The sequence below is a fragment of the Pelodiscus sinensis genome, chromosome 26 (genome assembly GCF_049634645.1).
Source record: "Pelodiscus sinensis isolate JC-2024 chromosome 26, ASM4963464v1, whole genome shotgun sequence".
Classification (NCBI taxonomy): Eukaryota; Metazoa; Chordata; order Testudines; family Trionychidae; genus Pelodiscus; species Pelodiscus sinensis.
The window spans coordinates 20,135,996-20,156,422 of record NC_134736.1 but is presented as its reverse complement, the minus strand read 5'-3'; the positions used below and the strand labels follow the sequence as shown (position 1 = coordinate 20,156,422).

At 62.4% G+C, this 20,427-nt stretch overlaps 1 pseudogene; it reads left to right on the top strand.

Moving 5' to 3' along the window:
* Positions 1-2,817: 2,817 nt before the first annotated feature.
* Positions 2,818-20,427, top strand: part of LOC102463090 (zinc finger protein RFP-like) — a 46,352-nt pseudogene continuing 28,742 nt past the window's right edge.

Genomic DNA, 20,427 nt, shown 5'->3' with positions numbered 1-20,427 from the left:
CTTCGCGGATTAGGCCTCACTTGGGGTCGTGTCTCCAGCTCTGGGCACCATGTTTCAGGAATGAATTGGAGAAATTGGGGAAGGCCTGGAGAAGAGCAACAAAAATGTGGAACAGTTTAGAAAACATGAGAGTGAAAGAACTGGGCTTGTTTAGTCTGGAAAGGAGAAGACTGAGAGGGGACATGAGAGCGGTTTTCACGTATCTAAAAGGGTGTCCCAAGGAGGAGGGAGACAAACTGTTCCCCTTGGCCTCTGAGGACAGGACAAGGAGCAATGGGCTGAAACTGCAGCAAGGGAGGTTTAGGTTGGACATTTGGAAAATGTTTCTGCCTGTTGGGAAAACTTCCTGTCAGTGTTGTGAAACACTGGAACAAATTGCCTGGGGAGGTTGCGGAATCTCCATCACTGGGGATATTTCAGAGCAGGTTGCACAGACACCTGTCAGGGATGATCTAGACGGAGCTGGGTCCTGCCGTGAGGGCAGGGAACTGGACTTGATGGCTTCTCAATGTCCCTTCCCATTCTACTGTTCTGTGATTCCAGACCAGACGGATCAGTCCCAGACCAGCAGGGCTTGCGGGGGAGGTGTGTGTGTGTCGGCAGGAGGTGGTGCTCAAGCTGTTTCTCTCCCTACCTGTCTCTGGGCAGTTCCCGAGTCTCTCTAAGGGGCAGGGCTGCTCACACACTTGCTGACGGTGCCCATGAGCAGTGGTTGGGCTGTGGCTGGTTGTACAGCTCTGGGCTCTGATTGTCCAAGTGTCCCAAGGTGCTGGCTGGGGGCAGGACACCAGCCGTGTGGGGGGAGGGGATGGTGATGCCACAAAGGCCTGGGGGGGGCTGAGCTCATGGAGATTCCCTGACATCAGCTGCAAGGCAGGGCAGCCTCAGAAACACCCCCCCTCCCCAGCCCTTTCTGGCTGTGTGGGAGCCCCCCAAAGAGGCGGGGCTGGAATCGCTCTGAGACCGACCCCTCGGGGGTGACCTGGGCCAGCCCTTGGGACGTCCCCCGAGACCTCTCGGCCGCCCCCTCTCCCAGTCTCACTGCTGTTTGGCTGAGCAGGGGGCCATGGAGAGGGAGGAGGTTTCCCAGCGGTGACCCCGTCTCCTCTTCCTTTGCAGGCTCCGCACGGCGGGGTCTGGCCTCGGGCCGGCCCTGCGGGGGGACCTGCGGGCAGAGCCCCACACGGGCGCTCAGACAGCGGGGAGGTGAGCATGGGCGAGCAGGGGGAGGCTGTTTTCCTTTAGCACTGGGGGTGGGGGCGGGGAAGGGGAGACTGGGGACCCTTGGGCAGGGCTGTGTTGGGCCCTTCCCCCTCCAGGGTCAGGGCTGGGAGTGGAAGTTGATCTCAGGGCCTGGCTGGTTCTGGGAACAAGAACCTCAAATCCCATCCCCTCCCCCTCACAACTTCCCCCTCCCCCTCTATGGGATCCATCCACATTGCCCTAGTCTGGAGAGACAAGGCCCTTCCCAAGAGCCAGGCCCCATGGATCCGACTCGCTCCCCTGAGCACCAGGGCCCAGCCCCGGGGATGGGGATGGGGGCTCATTGGCACAGCCTGGGCTCGGGTCTATTGACCTGCCCCCCCCCTCCTGCCAGCGTGTCAGCTCCTGCATCGCACCCAGAGTGTCCCAAGGGAGCCAAGGCCCCAGGGAGCAGCAGAGCCCGGTTGTAATTGCCCCCCCGCACCCGGCATGGGAGGTGAGTGACCTCTGAGCCTCTCTGGCCCCGGGGTGAGCAGGCGGCTCCCACAGGCTGCAGGGCGGCAGCGGCAGGGCTGTGGGCTGGGAGTGACCCCTGGGGAGGACAGAGTCAGAGCCGGGCCTGAGCCAGATTTGGGTCCAGCTCATCTTCTCCTGGCTCAGGGGAGACCCGGGGACGATAAGGTTCCTTTCTGGCCATGGGCCCCTCCTTGTCCCCTGGTAGGGTTACCAGATGGGTTTGAAAAACCTCCCAGACACACGTGATCTCAGAACGGGAAGGGGGGACTGGCTGGGAGGGGAGTGAGGCTGGGATGGGGCTGGGGGAACGGGGCTGGTGCTGGGAGATCGGGGGTGGGGGAGACCGGCCAGCGGGAAGCAGGGCTGGCTGGGAGGAGGTTGGGAGGAGCAGGGCTGATGGGGGGGGGGAGAACTGGGAGCAGGGAGGGGGGGAAGGGACCAGCCGGCGGGAAGCAGGGGCCTAGCCGGGATGGAGTTGGAGGGAGCGGGTCTGGCCAAGGGGGAAGGGGCTAGTGGGGAGGGGGCTGGCCTGGGCGCATGCAGATCCCGGGGCGCTGCCTGTCCTGCACACGGTCCCGGCGAAAGACGAGAGAGTCCGGCCCCAGGATTCCCTCTCTCCCCGGACCCCCTCCCCTCCGCTGTGTAGCTACGTGCTGCCTGGCTGGTACTGCCCAGTCCAAACCCTGCAAAACCAGCTGGGGGTGCAAGTCCCCATGGAGGGCCCTGCCCACCGCCCTTCGCCCCAGGAGCTGGGGGGCCCATTAGCTCCTCTCCCCAGTGGCTCCAGCAGGGGGACGTGGGGAGGGGGGCTCCTGACCCAGGGGGGTTGGGAGCAGAACGCTGATGGGCCCCGTCTCCTACCTTCCATCCCAGCTCAGCACAGCCCCCCTTAGGGAGCTCGGGGCCCAGCTGGGACGGTCCCTCGGGGGCCCAGCCGAGGACACCGGCCGGCCGGCCAGGGAGGGGGCTGACCCCTCTGCCCACTGCTGCTGCGCCAGAGGTGAGGGACCCCGCTGGGCAATGGGCCGCTAGAGCAGACACCGGCAGATGCCAGGCCGGGGGCCCTGTGGAAATGACCCGCCCAGGCTCCCACCCGCAATGGGAGTAGGGTTACCAGGTGAGTAAAAAAAATATTGGACACACTTGATCTCAGATGAGGGTGGGGGGCCGGGACAGGAGGGAGGCAGGGCTGGCCGGGGGAGGGAGGGGGGTTGGGGCGGCCAGTGGGAAGCAGGCCTGATGGGGGGGAGAGGGGAACAGGTGAGGGACAGCGGGACTGGACGGGGGCCCAGCCGGAAAACCAGAAAGTCCCGACATTGCTCATGTCCGGTGAGTTCTGACTGTTCTCACCGGGCAGAGGGCACAAAAACGACTGTCTGGTCGAACACTGGACACCTGGGACCCTGAATGGGAGCCCTGGGGCAGCCGGATGCTTTGGGGGAACAGCTGGCATGTGGGGGGGAGGCGGTAGCAGCTCCTGCAGTGATAGGCCAGAGGGGTCTGGCCCTGGGGGCCCTAGAGAGGCGCCGCCCAGGGCCAAGCCCCCACTGCCCCCTGGGTCCCGGGCCCCGCATATGACAGGCCCTTGCTGTCTTGGGACAGGAGGAGCCCGGTCACGGGGATGCACGAGCTCCCTCACCCCCAGCTTGGCTCCAGGGCCGGTGTTGCCTGCAGAGAAGGAGCTGCCAGCGGGAGTAGGAGCATCAGTCGGAGCTTTTCCTGCTCACGCCTGGACTGGAGCCATGGACCCGACCCGGCCCTGGACCGGGCACCAGGGGAGAAGGAGGAACTGCCCCCCCCCCCCGCGGGGGAGAGAACCTCCCCTCCCCCATCTCCTGTCCCTGGACAGGGACCTGCACAGCCCAGTGAGTCAGGGCCAGCTTATGGACTGTAGCCATTGGGCTGCACAGCCCTGACTAAAGGGGCAAGGTACCGACACTGGCCGTTGGGCCACACTGCCCTTAGAAAAGGGGCAATTACTGACACTGGCCATTGGGCCACACTGCCCTTAGAAAAGGGGCAAAGTGCTGACTCTGGCCATTGGGCCACACTGCCCTTAGAAAAGGGGCAAGGTACTGACACTGGCCATTGGGCCACACTGCCCTTAGAAAAGGGGTACGGTACTGACACTGGCCATTGGGCCACACTGCCCTTAGAAAAGGGGCAATTACTGACTCTGGCCATTGGGCCACACTGACCTTAGGAAAGGGGCAATTACTGACTCTGGCCATTGGGCCAAACTGCCCTGAGAAAAGGGGCCAGTTACAGACTCCAGCCACTAGGCCGCCCTGCCCTACGGGAAGCTCTTCCAGAGGGGAGTTTGGAGGCCACAGGCTTTGAGGCGGGAGAAGTTGCCATCACCTCAGAACCAGGCGCGGGCTGGACCCAGCGACCCAACAGAGAAGATTCCAGCCCAGAGACGGGGAGTGTCATGGTGCAGACTGAAGACTGAACAACCCGCCCAGCAGCCAGGACCAGGCGAGGTCACACACAGGACCAGGGCAGCGGAGGAGGAAACCGGCCGGCCAGGGCAGAGAGGGACCTGCTGAACCTCGGGGACCTGCTGAAGCTGGATCAGACCAAGGGGCCTCCCTGTCGCACCGCTTCCCCCAGAGCCTGAACTCGGGCTGCCGGTGCCCTTCAGCCTGGGAGCCGGGCAGAGAAGCCACAGAAACCACAGCGCCTCACAGCCCTGCCCTGGGCTCTCGTGGCATGGCCAGGCCCTTCCCAGGGAGACTCCCATCCAGTGCAGATCCCTATGGCAGGGGTGGGGAACCTTAGGCGCAGAAGCCAGATGCAGCCCCGGCTTGCGGGGATCCGGCCCCTGAAGGTCGGGGCTCCCCCCTGCACTGGGGGCCCATGCTGGGGAGGGGAGGGGGGCTGTTTATCACTTGTGTGCAGCCCCCCATAGATTTCTCTGTGGGTCAGTGGCCCCGACCCAGCAAAGGTTCCCCACCCCTGCTCTGTGGGGGGTAAAGGTCCCTGGGAACCTGACTAGGGCCCCACCCATTTCACAGCCAGGAGACGTGCAACGGGGGGAGAGGAGGGGATGGGGGAATGGCGAGGGGAGTCTGAGTTCCCCACGTGGTGAGGGGCCTGGGGCGTCAGCTGCTCCCTGACCTGGCTGGGATGGGATAGGAGTTGTCCTGCCCCAAAACGGGCACTCGCGGAGGGGGCAGATCAGAGCCACCCTGAGGGGCAGGGAGAAGTGAGGGTGGAACGGCTCAAGCTCTGCCCCACAGGCTGCTGGGAAGTGAAATTGGCACTCTTGGGACGCCCCCACCCCCACTGCACACAATCCTAGTTTGGGCCAGGACCCAGCCGGTCGGAGAGCCGGGAAATTTCCCAGGGAAGCCCCCGGGAGTGTGCCAGGGAGCAGCGTGGACACGGTCTGGCTGTGAAATGGGCGAGGTTGCAGGGGGACGCGATGGGGCCCTAGTTCCGGCGTATTCCCTGGAAGTTGTGGGAAAGGGTCTGCCAGAAACTCCTGGCCCTGTTGGTCTCCAGGGTCATTGGGGAATCCCCTAGTGCAGCCTTTCTCCAGCTGGGGCTCCCCACCCAAAAGGGGGTCCCAGGGCCAGGGGAGGGGGCTCGCGAGCAGGGTCACTGGCCGCCTGGGTTTTCCCAGCCATGACCTCGTCTTCAGGCCCCAAATCTTCCTCTGGGCAGATGTTTGGAAATATTAAAAACTGTCGGATTTCTCCCGGCTTTCCCAGCTGAGTGGCTGGAGAGCAGCGGCTACTGTCTGGCCATCCGGCTTGGGGGCAGCCCCATTGACAGCAGCAGCACAGGAGGAAGGGAGGCCAGGTCCGGTGTTGCCACCCTTCCTTCTGCACTGCTGCTGGTGGGGGGGCTGCCTTTCCATCTGGGTGGCTGCAGAGCAGCGGCCCCTGGCAGGTCACCCAGCTCAGAATTCAGCGCCAGCACCAGCTGCAGCGCAGAGGGAAGGGGGCATGATAAGGTCTTGCCTCCTCCCCTTCTGCACTGCTGCAGGGTGTGGGGCTGCCTTCTGACCCGGGTGGCTGGAGAGCAGTGGCTGCTGGCCAGGGGCCCAGCTTAGACGACGGCGTCCCTGCCAGCAGCAGCGCAGAAGCAGGGTGGCTCCGTGTTGTGTCACTCCTACTTCTGCACCACTGCTGGCGGGGGCCCTGTCCTCCGAGCTGGGCGCCCCAGGAGCAGCCACGACTCTCTGGTCACCCGCTCGGCCGTCAGTGCTGCCCCAAGAGCGGTGCAGCAGGAAGTGCAGGAGGGGCGGGATTGCAGCACTTCCTTCAGCACCGCGGCGGGTGTCAGCCCTGCCTCCCACACCGGGTGACCAGAGAGCGGGTGCCACTGGCCAGGGGCTACCTCAGAGGGCAGCGCCGATACCAGCAGCAGCACAAACTAGGGGTGTCAACGTGTGTAGCTGGCTACACGATTAACCGATACGTCTGGGCTTATTGGTTAATCCTGTCGCCTCCACACACCCCTCCCCCGGCTGCCTCAGGAACAGAAGCAGCAAGAGGGGGGGAAGGTGGGAGCTGGTGTCTGCGGGGATCCAGCTTTTAAGCTGCCTCCCCATGAGCACCAGATCCCATGGAGCTGCCTGGCCCGCACCATGGGCTGCTGCCTCTCATAGGGTACGTCTACACTACAGCGCTAGTTCGAACTAACTTAGTTCGAATTAGTTAATTCGAACTAAGCTAGTTCGAACTAACGCATCTAGAACTAAAAACTAGTTCGAACTAGCGTTTTGCTAGTTCGAACTAGCAAGTCCACATTGAGTGGACTCTGAACAGGGCTTAATGATGGCCGGAAGCAGTGCCGGCAGGGCATAAAAGGAGGACTTAGAGCATGGAGATGCTGTCTCAGGCTAGCCGAGGGCTGCGCTTAAAGGGTCCCGACCCCCACCCCGGACACACAGTTCTAAGGGGTGCCCCGCTTGCAAAGAAGTTCTGGCTTGGAGTGCCCTGAGTGCCCACACTGGGCACATCACACCACTCGGCCATCAGCCCGGCTGCACTTGCCGCAGGCTGCCATCTGGGGAGAGGGAGTAATTGGGGGGCTGCAGGAGAGCTTCCACCCCCAGAAGCCCGCAGAGCCAGCCCAGTCCTCCCCATCGGGGGCTCGTACCCCATTCCTCCCTCACCTCCTTCCACTTGCCCTTCCCTAGCCCCCCTTCTTATTGATGTACAAAATAAAGATAACGTTTCTTCCAACATTGACTCTGTCTTTATTGAAAAAAACTGGGGGAGACTGGGAAAAGGAGGTGGGAGAGGGGAAGAGAAAGGCTGGGAGAGGGGAGGGCAACTAACATGATCAGGGGTTGGGAACAGGTCCCAGATGAAGAGAGGCTACAGAGACTGGGACTGTTCAGCTTAGAAAAGAGAAGACAGAGGGGGGACAGGATAGAGGTCTCTAAAAGCAGGGGTTGGGTGGAGAGGGTGCATTCAGAAAAGTTCTTCCTGAGTTCCCATAAAGAAGGACTAGAGGACACCAAAGGAAAGGAATGGGTAGCAGGCTTGAAACTAGTAAGAGAAAGTTGTTGTTCTTGACAAAGCAAATAGTTAACCTGTGGAACTCCTTGCTGCAGGAGGCTGTGAAGGCTACAACTAGAACAGAGTTTAAAGGGAAGTGAGATCAAGTCATGGAGGTTGGGTCCATGGAGTAGTCTTAGCCAGGGGGTAGGAGTGGTGTCCCTGCCCAAAGTTTGTGGAAGGCTGGAGAGGGATGGCACGAGACAAATGGCTTGGTCATTGTCTTCGGTCCATCCCCTCCAGGGTCCCTAGGGTTGGCCGCTGTGGGCAGACAGGCTACTGGGCTAGATGGACCTTTGGTCTGACCCAGGACGGCCATTGTAAGCTCAGGGCTCAGGGTCGGGGGTCTCAGTGGACCCCCTTGATTTTCATGCACACCTGGTCCTGGGTGGCCAGGCTGGCAGCTCTCCTGCCCTAGACGGCCACTTTCCTGTGCCTAGTGCGGAGATCGTGGACGAGGTCCACGATGTCCGCACTAGCCCAGGAAGGTGCCCGCCTCTTGCGGTCCAGGGCAAGCTCCCGGGAGCCGCCAGCCTGGTCCCGGCAAGAGGGGGTGGGCTGGGGGGCATCGGGTGGGTGGCTCTGTGCCGTGCCAGGTGCAGGGTCTGCTAGCTGGGTGCTGGCAGGCTTGCACCTGGCACGGGCACCGTAGCCAGCCCGTGCCCCTTTAAGGGGTCCGGGGCCGGGAGGGGGGCATAGAGTTTCCCTGGTGTTGGCCAGAGTGGCCACCAGGGAAACCTGGGGAGGGCTAGCCTCCCACTAGTTCGAACTAAAGGGCTACACAGCCCTTAGTTCGAACTAGCTAGTTCGAACTAGGCGTTAGTCCTCGTAAAATGAGGTTTACCTAGTTCGAACTAAGCGCTCCGCTAGTTCGATTCAAATTCGAACTAGCGAAGCGCTAGTGTAGCGCATAGGAAAGTTAGTTCGAACTAACGTCCGTTAGTTCGAACTAACTTTCTAGTGTAGACATACCCATAGAGATGCAGCAACATGGAGGGTGAGGGAGTCAGGCAGGAGCTGGTGCACACGGGAAGCAGCTTTTAAGACAGCTCCCCATGTGTATCAGCTCCTGTGGAACCACGTCTCACCCATCCCCCTCCACTGCTGCCTCCCTATCAGCGTGGGGGCAGGGCAGACATGAGATGAGATGTTCGGGGAACTATCTTCTAAGCCGGCTCTCCACACAGGCCAGCTCCATGGAGCCCCCTTTCCTCCCTCACTGTCTCACATAGAGGCGAGGGGGATGGGGGGTTGCTCGAGGGGAGCTGACTTAAAATCTAGTTCTCCGTGAGCACCAGTTCTGCGGAGCTGCCTGCTCCTGCCTCTCACGCTCCAGAGGAGGCTGCTGCAGAGCAGCCTCTGTCCGGGGCTGGCACAAGCTCTCGTCACACAGAGGCTGCTGTGTGGGATGCCGGTGCAGCCTCCGTCTGCTGTGTGGGATGCCGGTGCAGCCCCTCATTGCTGACTCAGGCACCAGGGACTATCGAATAATCGTGGAATTGCTACAGTTTGATGCAGTGACATGATTGTTCAGTGACTCCCGGTCTGACATCCCCAGCAAACAGGGAGGGGGGCCCTGGACGGTGCTCCCCTTGTCCTTCTCTGCCATCGCTGGCAACAGCGCCGCCACTCCCGCCGGGCAGCTGGACAGTCTGTGCTGTCTCCGGTAACAGTGCAGAAGGCAGGTGGGCTGCTGCAGCTTTGCCTCCCTGCCTTCCGCGCCGCTGCTGCTGGGTAAGGATGTTAAATAACGATTCATGGACAAGTTTAGGAGTCGATGGACTGACTCGGCTTTACGAGGGTCCTTCTGCTTTGAAAGGCTCAGGATCCTGGAGGCTCTTGTGCATTTCTGAGTGGAAGCACCTGCATGGAGCCTGGAGTCAGCGGGGGACTCAGACCCCTGGCATCCCCGAGGTCCATGCGGCGCTGCTCCTTTGGAGAACCCCCTTTTCACACCTTTTCCCATGAGCAGGCAGCGCCAGCACCACCAGCAGCTGTGACGTAGTGGGGGTACCTGGCTGGTTTCTATGCTGCTGGCTCTGGGGGAACCCCCACTGGCTGCCGTGGGTACCACGACCCAGCAAAACAGGATGAGTCACTATGCAAACCAGTGGCCAGACACCCCCCATGGAGAGGAACAAAGTAAGGTGGAATGCTGGCTTGGCTGGGGGGCAGGGCTGGAAGTGAGGGAGTGGGTTGCTGGCTGTCGGAGGGCATGGAGGAGAGCCTAGGGGAAGGGGCTGGAGTTTAGGGGCCCAGTCTCCCCCATCTCAAGGGGGCCTGAGGCATCCTAGCCCAGTTCCTGTAACCAGATTACATCTGTGCTGCGCTGTGCTGGAGGAGCAATAAACCACCCTCAATTCCACTGGCTGGTGCAGTCTGTTTGTGCCATTTCGGGGTGCAGGAGACGGGGGACCCCCAACGCGCCGTCACACTGGTGTCAGGAGTGGGATCCACTGCACCCCGTGGATGGAGCTTCCAGCGGCAAGCGACAAGGCGCAGTAGAAGCAAGAGCCCTGGAGCCAGGCGTGCTGGAGACAGAGCGAAGCGGTTCCTGGGAATCGTGGGGCGCTGCAGCACTAGACTGGTGAGTCTGCACCGAGGGGCCCAGCGGGCAGATGGCCTACGCCCGACTCTTGAAGGCAGAGCTGGTGGGGCTGTGCAGAGAGAGGGGCTTGCCTGTGCAGAAAGCAACCAAGGCCCAGCTGATTGCCCAGCTGGAAGATAATGACCAGCCACAGGGCCAGGATCTTGTCCCCAGGGGAAGCAGCCAGACCCCCCCTGAGAGTGTGTCAGGCTCAGAGAGGGGGAGGAGCGCTGGAACCCAACGGAGAGATGAGACAGCGTCTCCCGGGAGGCCTGCAAGCCGTAGCCCATCTAGGGCAGGGGACAGCCCAGCGGAGCTGCGGCGCCTGGAGATCCAGCTGCGGATCAGGGAATTGGAAGTAGAGGACCGAGAGAAGGACCGCCAGGACCGAGAGAGGGAGCGCCAAGATCGAGAGAGGCAGCGGCAGCATGAGCTGGCCATGGCAGAGCGGAGAACCGGCGGGGCACCGGCTGCGCCAAGTGCGGATGGGCCCCAGGGTCCCAGGACTGCCAGATGCTTGGAGAGGCCCGTGGTGGCCCAATTGAAGGACGTGGGTGACATAGACGGGTTCCTCAGTACCTTTGAGAGGGCCTGTGGACTGCAACGGGTTCCCCCAGCTGACTGGCTGCAGGAGCTCATCCCCGCACTGAGCCAGGAGGCGGCCGGAGTGCTCAGTCAGCTGGAGGACCTACAGCCAGGGGATTACAACCGAGTCAAGGAGGCCCTGCTGCACAAGTTCGGGCTGACCCCCGAGATGTACAGGAAGAAGTTCCGGGGGGTACAGAAAGGGCCACGGGAGACCTATGTGGACCTGGCCTCCCGCCTGGCGCAATACTGCCGCAAGTGGGTGTCTGGAGTCGGAGCCCAGACCGCAGAGGAGCTGCTCAAGCTGGTCATGATGGAGCAGTTCTATGAAGCGTGCCCACCCAAACTGAGGCTGTGGCTCAAGGACCGGAGACCAGAGAACCCCCAGGAGGCCGGGAGACTGGCGGATGAGTTCACGGAGAGCCGGTCCGGGTGTGAACGGGAGTCCCGGAGAGAGAGGGAACCGCGCAGAGACCGGATCTCGGCTGAGCGACGGAGGGAGTCAACTACGGGGCGAGACCAAGGAACAGGTCGTCTGCGCCCCAGAGAACCAGCCAGGGCCTGGACAGAGACAGCCCAAAGCCTAACTTGCCATCGCTGTGGGCAAAAAGGCCACAAGAGGGCTCAGTGCACCAGGTCCCAGGACCGGGGACTTTCCAGGGTTAACTGGCTGGGGCGGGAGGAAGGGCAGGCTGCCCCAGAGGCAGGGGCTGGCCGGCAAACCTCAGCTCAGAGAGAGGGGAAGGATGCTCAGTGCACCTCCCCTGGGAGGTCTGATTCTCAGGAGGCGGATTTCTCTGTGTACCGGGTGGGGGCAGGACGGCCCCTGCGGAGCGAGTGCCTCATACCCCTGGAGGTGGATGGTAGGAAGGTGACGGGCTTCTGGGACACGGGGGCGGAGGTGACTCTGGCGCGATCCGACATAGTGGCCCCAGAGCGGATACTACCCCACACCCAGCTGACCCTGAAGGGCATAGATGGGTCCCCGTTTAAGGTGCCTGTAGCCCGGGTGCATCTGAAATGGGGGGCGAAGGAAGGCCTCAAGGAAGTGGGGGTGCACCCGCACTTGCCCACCGAGGTGCTGATGGGGAATGACCTAGAGGAGTGGCCCCATGAATCCCAGCGGGCTCTAGTCACTACCCGGAGCCAGAGCCAGCGGGGGGCTGACAACATGGGTCCAGGGAAGGACTCCTGGCAGCGTCCTCAGGGTCCCATCCCAGTGGACACGGGGTCCAGCCAGGCTGGGACTCCGGACCTAGGCAGAGGTGGGGGACAGGTCCCGATCCCTGCCTCAGCAGCTGAATTCCAGGCTGAGGTGCAGGCAGACCCCTCTTTGCAGAGGCTGAGGGACCAGGCTGGCCTCCATGAAGCTCAGCCCCGTGGGAGAGGTGGCCAGGAGAGATTCCTGCGGGAGCGTGGGCTCCTGTTCCGTGAGTGGCTCCCCCCCAGGAAGGCGAGGGCATGGGGGGTCCAGCGGCAGCTGGTCGTCCCCCGAAAGTATCGCCTCAAGCTGCTGTATTTGGCCCACGATGTCCCCGTTGGGGGCCACCAGGGGATCCGGAGCACCCGGCTGAAGCTGCTCCAGCACTTCTATTGGCCGGGAATCTTTACAGCCGTGCAGCGGTACTGCCGGTCCTGTGACTCCTGCCAGAGGGGCGGGAAGGCCCAAGACAGGAGGAAAGCGGCTTGGGGGTCTCTACCCCAGATAGACCCTCTGGGCTTGCTGAGAGAGTTATGGGAGGGGAAGTCCTCCCTGGATGGAGCATCGGGGGTGGAAGCCGCCCTGGTTGTCCAGAGAAGGCTCACTGGGCTCATGGCCCCAGCCCGAGAGACCCTGGCCAGAGATCAAGGCCAGCGGAAGGGTGGGTGTGACCCCCGAGGACAGGCCTGGGCCAGTCGCCCTGGAGCGGGGCGGCGAGTGGACAGAGGGAAGCCAATTCATGTGGGGCCTCGCCGCGGCCGGCCCGAGAGAAGGGGAGCACCCATGTCCCCAGGGCGGGTTCCCACGCAGAGGACCCGAACTTCCCTAGGTCACGAGCGGAGTGACCCTGCTCAGTTCGCTCTCGGAGGGGGAAGAACTGTGACGTAGTGGGGGTACCTGGCTGGTTTCTATGCTGCTGGCTCTGGGGGAACCCCCACTGGCTGCCGTGGGTACCACGACCCAGCAAAACAGGATGAGTCACTATGCAAACCAGTGGCCAGACACCCCCCATGGAGAGGAACAAAGTAAGGTGGAATGCTGGCTTGGCTGGGGGGCAGGGCTGGAAGTGAGGGAGTGGGTTGCTGGCTGTCGGAGGGCATGGAGGAGAGCCTAGGGGAAGGGGCTGGAGTTTAGGGGCCCAGTCTCCCCCATCTCAAGGGGGCCTGAGGCATCCTAGCCCAGTTCCTGTAACCAGATTACATCTGTGCTGCGCTGTGCTGGAGGAGCAATAAACCACCCTCAATTCCACTGGCTGGTGCAGTCTGTTTGTGCCATTTCGGGGTGCAGGAGACGGGGGACCCCCAACGCGCCGTCACAGCAGCGCAGAAGGGAGGGCGGCCTGGTGTGGCGGTGCCTCCCTTCCCTCTGCACTGCTGCGGGTAGCGGCTCTGCCTACTAATGGGGAGGCTGAGGAAGTTATAAGGGGTCAGGTGCCCAACCTGGATGGCAACTCCACCGCCAGCAGCAACGCAGGAGGGAGGGGAGCTGGTCTGGTATCGCCACCCTCCCTGCTGTGCCGCTGCTGGCCGTGCCTCTCACTTCTCAGCTGGGCAGCTAGAGAGCGCAGGCACCATGTGCACAAGGCCGCCTGACCCAGCAGAGCCACCCTCCCTTCCGTGCCACTGCTGGGGGCAGCCCTGCCTGCCACACTGACGCTACGTCTAGACGACAGGCTTTTGTCCACAGAAGTTTTGTCGACAGATACCGTGGACAAAGCTTCTGTCAACAAAGAGCATCTAGACTACGTCCAGTTCTGCAGACAGAGCAAGCCGCTTTGTCAACATGACAGTGTAGACGCAAAGGGCAGTGGAGATGCAATAGCGCCTTCTGGCGACAGAACTCTCTCGACAAAAGGCGTTATTCCTCGTAGAATGAGGTTTACAGCTGTCGACAAAACAGCGGAGTCAACAGAACTCAGCAGCAGTGTAGACGCAGGTATAATTGTGTCGACAAAAGTCCACTTTTGTCGACAGCACCCTGTAGTCTAGACACACCCTGAGTGGCCTGCGAGTGGCCCATGCTGGCAGGACTCCCAGCTGCAAAGTCAGCGCCAGCAGCAGCGCAGGAGGAAGGGAGGCCTGGTCTGGTATCTCAGCCCTTCCTTCTGTGCCGCTGCAGGCGGTGGCGCTGCCTTTGGTCCTGGGCGGGAGCAGAGCAGCGGCTGCTGTTGTGGGGCCCAGATCGGAGGGGGCCCCACTAGCAGCGAATGAGGGGTGGTCACTGACGGGTCCCCCAGCTCAGAAGTCAACGCCACCCCAGCAGCAGCGCAGAGGCAGGGTGGCCTGGCATGTTGTTGCCACCGTTCCTTCCGCACTGCTGCTGGCAGGGCTGCCTTCTCCGCTGGGGGACCACAGAGCAGGGGCCACAGGGGAGGTGCCCAGCTCGGAGGGCAGCTCCGCTCCCAGCAGCAGCGCAGAAGGAAGGGGGAGTGGCTGCCATTGCATCCTTCCCTCTTCCCCCTGCTGGGGGCATCGCTCCCTTCCAAGCTGGGTGGCCAGAGCGAGCGGGATCCCAGCTGTGGGGTCAGTGCCAGCAGCAGCAGCAGCACAGGAGAAGTGGAGGCAGCGATGCCGTTGCCACCCGTCCGTCTGCGCCGCTGCTGGCCAGGTTGGGGGCAGAGAGCAGCTGCCCCTCCAGCCGCCCAGCTGGGGAGGCCAGGAGAGATCAGGGACATTTCTTCTTATTTCCAAACTCCGCCGGGATGGGGACCTGGGGACTGAACACGAGGCCACGGCTGGGAAAGCCCAAACGTCCGGTGCCCCCGTGAGCGACCCTCCTGCCCTCGCCTTGCCGCCCCCTTCTGGGCAGGGACCCCCAGGGGGAGAAACGCTGCACTAGGGGATTCCTCTACGACCCCGAGGGCCCCCACGGCCAGGAGTTCCCGGCAGCCCCTTTCCCACCACTTCCACGGAGGAGGCGGCAGGTTCTCAGGGGAGGTTTCCCCAACTCAGAGATCTGCCTGGATGGAGAGTGGAGGAGCAAAGGGAGGGCCTGGCCAGGAACGCCCAGGGCCAGGGCAGGGCTCACACGGCAGCACCCACGGCAAGGAGTGGCCAGAGACTCCTGGCAACAGACGGGTGTGAAAAGAAACCTGCTGCTCAGCCAGGCCCAAAACTCTGTGTCTGCTGGCCACTGGGGCCAGCCCAGATGTATCCAGCCTCCCGCTGACTCTGGAGTCCCTGCTGCCTTCTCCTGCATTGCCGGGAAGAGGAGAAGTGATTCGTGGTGTCCGAGAGATGCTCCTTCAACGCCAAAATCTCCACCCACCTCAGGGGTAGCAACAGCAGGAGCCAAGTAAAAAAATTGTGAGACTGGTTTAAAATAAAGAGATTGAAGAGAAATCAACCAATAATGGATTGTATGAGCTTTGATTTCTGGGCCTTAAGCGCACGCGCGGGTGGGTCTCAGCCATTCCCTGCAAACCGAAGGACTTGAAACACTTTTCCCATGACAGCCGAGGGGGCGGCTACACCCCAGGGCCTGTGGGGCAGAGCGGTGCCAGCAGAGCCCCTCACTGGGATGCAGCCCACAGGCACAGCCCCCTCCCCATGCAAAGCCCTCCCAGACTCCTGGCTGGAGCAGTCATGCCTAGGAGTCAGAGCAGGGGCTGTGGGTCAGAGCTGGGGTCAGGAGTCCCAGAGCAGCCCAGAGGCCGGTCTCATGGGCTCAGACTTGAACGGCCGAAGGTACCATCATGAGCATCTGGTCTGACCCCCTGCACCTTGCAGGCCTCAAAACCTCCCCCACCCCTCCGGCCCCAGCCCCACTTGCCCTCCAGCCCCACTTGCCCTGGCTGTTACTGACGCCCTCACATCACGGCTCAGTGATGGCAAGGGATGGAGAATCCCCCATTGCACGACTTGGTCTCTGCAGAGGGAGGCAGCCGCATCCACCCAACCCCTACGGGCTCTGCACATCTGACCCCTTGACAAGCCCTTCCCCCCCCAACACGGGGTCAGTCGGAGCAGGCGTGTTCTGGCCGGAGCCCCCAGCCACACGGCGGGGAAAGAATTGTCTGAGCAGCTCAGCACTGGGGAGCCCACGTTTCCCTATGCGGAGCGCGGGGCAGCCGGTCCAATTCCTCCCACCCATGTCAGTCCAAGGGCCGCCGATGGGAGCTGGCAGCACAAACACTCCCATTCCCGCCCCGTCGCCTGAGCCCCCGTGTCCCTGGGCCCAAGCCCTGGGCCCTGCTGGCCGAGGAGCAGGGACTCCGACCGCCACACGCTGAGCCCCCAGGAACAATCCCCGCCCTGGGCCCCTTCCTAGCAGCCCTGGCGTCTCTCCCCTCACACGGCCTGTGGGCACGGCCCGTCCGAGGGCCTCCCTGGCCACGGCTGCTGCTGGAGGCTCCTGCCCCCTCGGCGCCCCTGGGCCCGGAGCTCCCTGCGCATCCTCCTCCTCCTGCAGTCGGCCCGGCCTGAGCGGCTCCAGAGGCTTTTCTACTCCGCACCCTCGGGGGGCAGGCCCAGCAGGACTGGGGGGCTGATTCTCCGGGCAGGGTTGATGCCCCCCCAGCCCCCGGTCATCTGAAGCAGGGGGCTGAGCCCGCCAAAGCTCATGATCCCACCTGCATGTTTTATTGGTCTGTAAAGTGCTCCCAGGCCATTTGTTGTGTGACCAGAGCGAGGGCTGAGGAGGAAGGTCCGGCCTGGGGCTCACAGCCGGTTGTGCTGGGGGTGGGTGAGGCAGAGGATGCAGGCCAGGCAGAGGCCTAAGAGGGTCTCTCCATGGCCAGAGGGGATCCCAAGGAGCGACTGTCTCGAGTTGCAGCTGGGGAGCTCTGGGGTGGGTATTAGGGGAAACGATTTCACTGAGGCTGGTGAAACGCTGGAGCGGGAGGCCTGGGGAAGGGGGGAATCTCTGTCCTGAGAGGATTTTAAGGCCAGACCTGACACAGGCCTGGCTGGGGTGAGTGAGTTGGGCTGGGCCCTGCTCTGAGCAGGAACAGGACGAGCTGACTCCTCAGGGCCCTTCCAGCCCAGTGATTCTAGGACTCTGCACAGGGGCAGAGAGGGGGGTCCCAGGAGAGGTTCCCAGCAGCACCAGGCCTAGAGGCTAGAAGAGGGATGTGAGGGGTGCACTGGGCACTGGAACTAGGACGTGGTTTCTCCTGGGTGTGTGTGTTGCTTTTGCTCACACTCAGCTGAACGGCAACATTTCCTCCATCATCATCATCAGACTAGTGAACACAACAGCCCCGACCTGCTCCCGGGGGGATGCTCAAAGGAAGCACCATTAACCACGTCGGCTGGTCCAGCTGCCCCCGAAACACAGGCCAGGGGTGAAGATTTTCTACCCGTTAACTCTGCATCCTGTGTCACCAGTGCACACACAGCCCAGCACTGCCTGTGCCCCCCGTCCAAACCCCACCCCCGTCTCCCGCAGCCTAGAAACTTCCCCACCCAGACACCCCCATGAGACCAGCTAGTCTCCTATTATCAGTCATCAGCCTCCCCATGTACCTGAAAAACTGCCAGTCTGTGCCCCACACACAGAGCCCCCTCTGCCAGCCACTGCCCCACATCCCTGACTAACTGCCAGTCTGGGCCTTAGAGAGCCCATCGTTCCAGCACCTATCCCATGTTGCTGACTGCCAGTCTGTGCCCCACACACAGAGCCCCCCTCCCCCCCCCAGACCCGGTGGTACAGGGTGTACGAGGCTCATGGGCAATTTGCCCTCCCCCCTGGCTTCTCTCCATGGCTGCTGAGGGGCTTCCCCTGCACCCTCCCACATTGGGCCCAGCTCACAGGGCCAGGCTGTGATGGGCGACGGGATCACTGCTCCCTGCTGTGTCCTGTCCAGCCGCAGGCCGAGGGGGAGCCACACCTGGCTCGATTCCTGCTGCCCTGAGCCAGAGCTGAGCCAGGGGGTCAGACGCTCCCTGCAGCCCCCAGCGCCCAGGAGAACATGGACAGTAAGTGGGGTTGGGGGCCATGGTTGTGGGGAGCTGCCGCTCTCAGGGGAGCTGGGGAATTCCCGGTACCTCGACCCCCAGTGAAATCTCCCCCGACATTCACAAGAGGAGCGGGCAGGGAGAAATCTCTGCTGTCCTGCTCATGGGCATGGAAACCTCAGCCCTGTCCTCCCCTCCCCCCCCACACACACAGTGGGGACCCCAGAGTCATCTCTGCCTCCCCTCTGTTCAGTCCCTTCTCCCTCCCAGCCTGAGTTCCTGTCTCCCCTCCTCTGCCAGGCTGTTCGCTGCCTCTTCTTGTCTTTGCAAAATATCCTGTGAGGCAGAGACTTTTTGTGGGTTTTCCTGCATCCAGCCACAGTTTGGGGCCTCTGGATGCCCCTGTCCCTGCCCCGCCCAATGCAGGATGATTTAGCCCATTGTAATATGTCACGGTGTCGGCCTGTTTACCCACCTGCACCCCTGAGAGCTTTCTAGATCCCCCCTCCCTCCAGGGAATGTGGTTCCCAGCCTTGGGGGCTCAGTGCGGATTCTTGCCATGTCCGCCTGTGATGTCTGAAGGGAAGTTGTGACGTTGTGGGGGTCTGTGTTCACTCTGTTGCCTTGTGGTGCTGTATGTGATTCTACTGTCCTGTGCTGTTCTGTAATAACTCTCTGTGTGTATGTGCCTCAGTTTCCCTGGGCTCTGCAACACGGCTTGGCTGAGGAAGGGAAAGGTTGGTCATGACTCACTGTGGAGATAAATGCATCTGTCCTGTCTTGAGTCTTGTGTCCTAAGGACCAGGGGATTGCACCTTTGGCCAGGAAGGGAAACAAAGGGGAGTGGTGCTGGCTGGGAAGGGGAGGGGCTGGAAACAGCTAACGGGGGGGGGGGGGGCAACGGGGCTGTCTGGGGGATGTGGGGGGGCAACGGGAAGCAGGGCTAGTTGTGGGGGAGGGGTTGGGCGGAAAGGGGCTGGCTGTGGGATATCAGGGGAGGGGGACTGGCCAGGAGGGGAGCGGGGCTGCCGGGATGAAGTTGGGGGGCAGAAAGCAGAGCTGGCAGGGTGTGTGCAGCGGTGCTGGCTGGGGGAGATCGGGAAGAGGAACTGGCCAGTGGGAAGCAGAGCTGGAGGTGGGGGATTGGGGGCTGCAGGGCTGGCTGGGAGGAAGGGGGAGCAGGAAGCAGAGCTGGTGGGGTCCGGGGCCACGGTGCTGGCCACGGGAGATCAGGAAGAGGAACGGGCCAGCGGGAAGCAGAGCTGGGGGGAGGGTCAGGAGCCGTGAGGCTGGTTGGGATGCACGAGCGAGGAGGAGGTGCCGCCCTGCTCCTCACACTCCTCCTCACCCCCACTTCCCCGCCTCCTCACACTCAACCAACCCAGGGCTCCTGGAAGCAATCGCGGCCCGTCTCCCAGCTGGGACCCCAGCCGCTCCCCGTGGTGCGCAGCTGGAAAAATCAGAAAATAGCAGACCTTGCAAGTGTTTGGTATTTTCCGATTTTTTTTTTACCAGACAGAGCAAATACCGGACTGTCTGGTCCAATCCTGGACACCTGGCAACCCTATTGGTAGGAGGATGGTGGGAAAAGTCTTTAGAGGGGAGTCACATGAGACCTTTGAATTCTGGTCCTGTATCCCTCTTCCCCCAGAGTGTTACCTCGAGGCCCGGCTAATGGGGGTCAAAGTGCACTTTAAAAGATTCTCTGGGTGCACCCCCTGCTGAATGCTGCACGCGCCTGTGGATGGACTGAACCCCCAAGAATGTGTCTAGTTCTCTTAAACCGTGTTCCCCCCCCCCCCACCTGTACCGCCCCGGGGGCACAGCCTGGAGCCCCGCCCCGCAGCGCAGGATCGCACCAATCCCGGGCTGGCAGGACACGGGGGTGGGACTCGCCTCCGCGTCAGCCGCCCTCGGGCTGGGTCCGGGGGTTCGCTCCGTGCTGCGAGGGGCTGGTGAGAATCCGGGCTCGGGGGTGGGAGTGGGACCCAGGTCCGGGCTGCGGGGCGCTACGGGGGGCAGGGGAGGAACTGGGGCTGGAAGATGCGCAGGGGGCTGGGGAAGGGCAGGGGGGCGCGTTTTGGGGGCGGGGCTCACGCGGACCCCAGAATAATGGGGGGGGTTGCTCTCCCCGGGGCTGGGCCCGAGCTGCCGGGAGCGGAGCTCCACTTGGGAGGGCGTGGCCAGGGGGGCAGCCCCACAGGCAGAGGGAGAAGGGAGGGGGTGAGGCACAGAGCGCCCGGGGGCTCGGCCTCCGCTGCCTCCCCCACGGCGGGGTGGGCGCCGATCCGAGCCTGGTGCGGGCGAGCGGGGTCGAACGCGCTGCCCCGGGGCTGATGCTACTCCAGCAATGCGAGATCAGGGGGAGCCGGGTACCGCAGAAAATGAAACCCTCCTTTCTCCAAGAGGGGAACGCGCCGCGGTGCCTTTGAGCCAGGACCAGGAGAAACCGGGGGACACGCTGTGGCAGGGAACTGAGCCCCCTACAGCATCCCTGGGCGGTACAAGCCCCCGAAGATCATCAAACCGCTCAGCGGGACCAAAGAGGTGGGTTAGTTTCCCTTCAAAAATGGCTCCTCGCTGACAGCCCCTCCCGCCCTGTGTCCTGTTTGTCCCGGGGCAGATGGAGCTTTTCTTACCCCATTAAAGCCCCAAATACATTCGAAACAAAAACAGGACTTGCTTCTTGTGCAATTGTGTTTCATTCCACAAGTGGGCTCTCACTGTTCTCAGAGATGTCAGAGGGAAATCGTCACAAAATGACTTCTGGTGTTTGGAAAACAGAAAGCAATGGGGAGGGGAAGGGAGATGAATTCTGTTGTGCCTCATACTTACAAGGGGGAAGGGAAAATTATTTCCTGGGTGAATCAAAGCAGAAACTGGCATCTTGCTCTCAAGGGTGTGTCTACATAGCACCCTTAA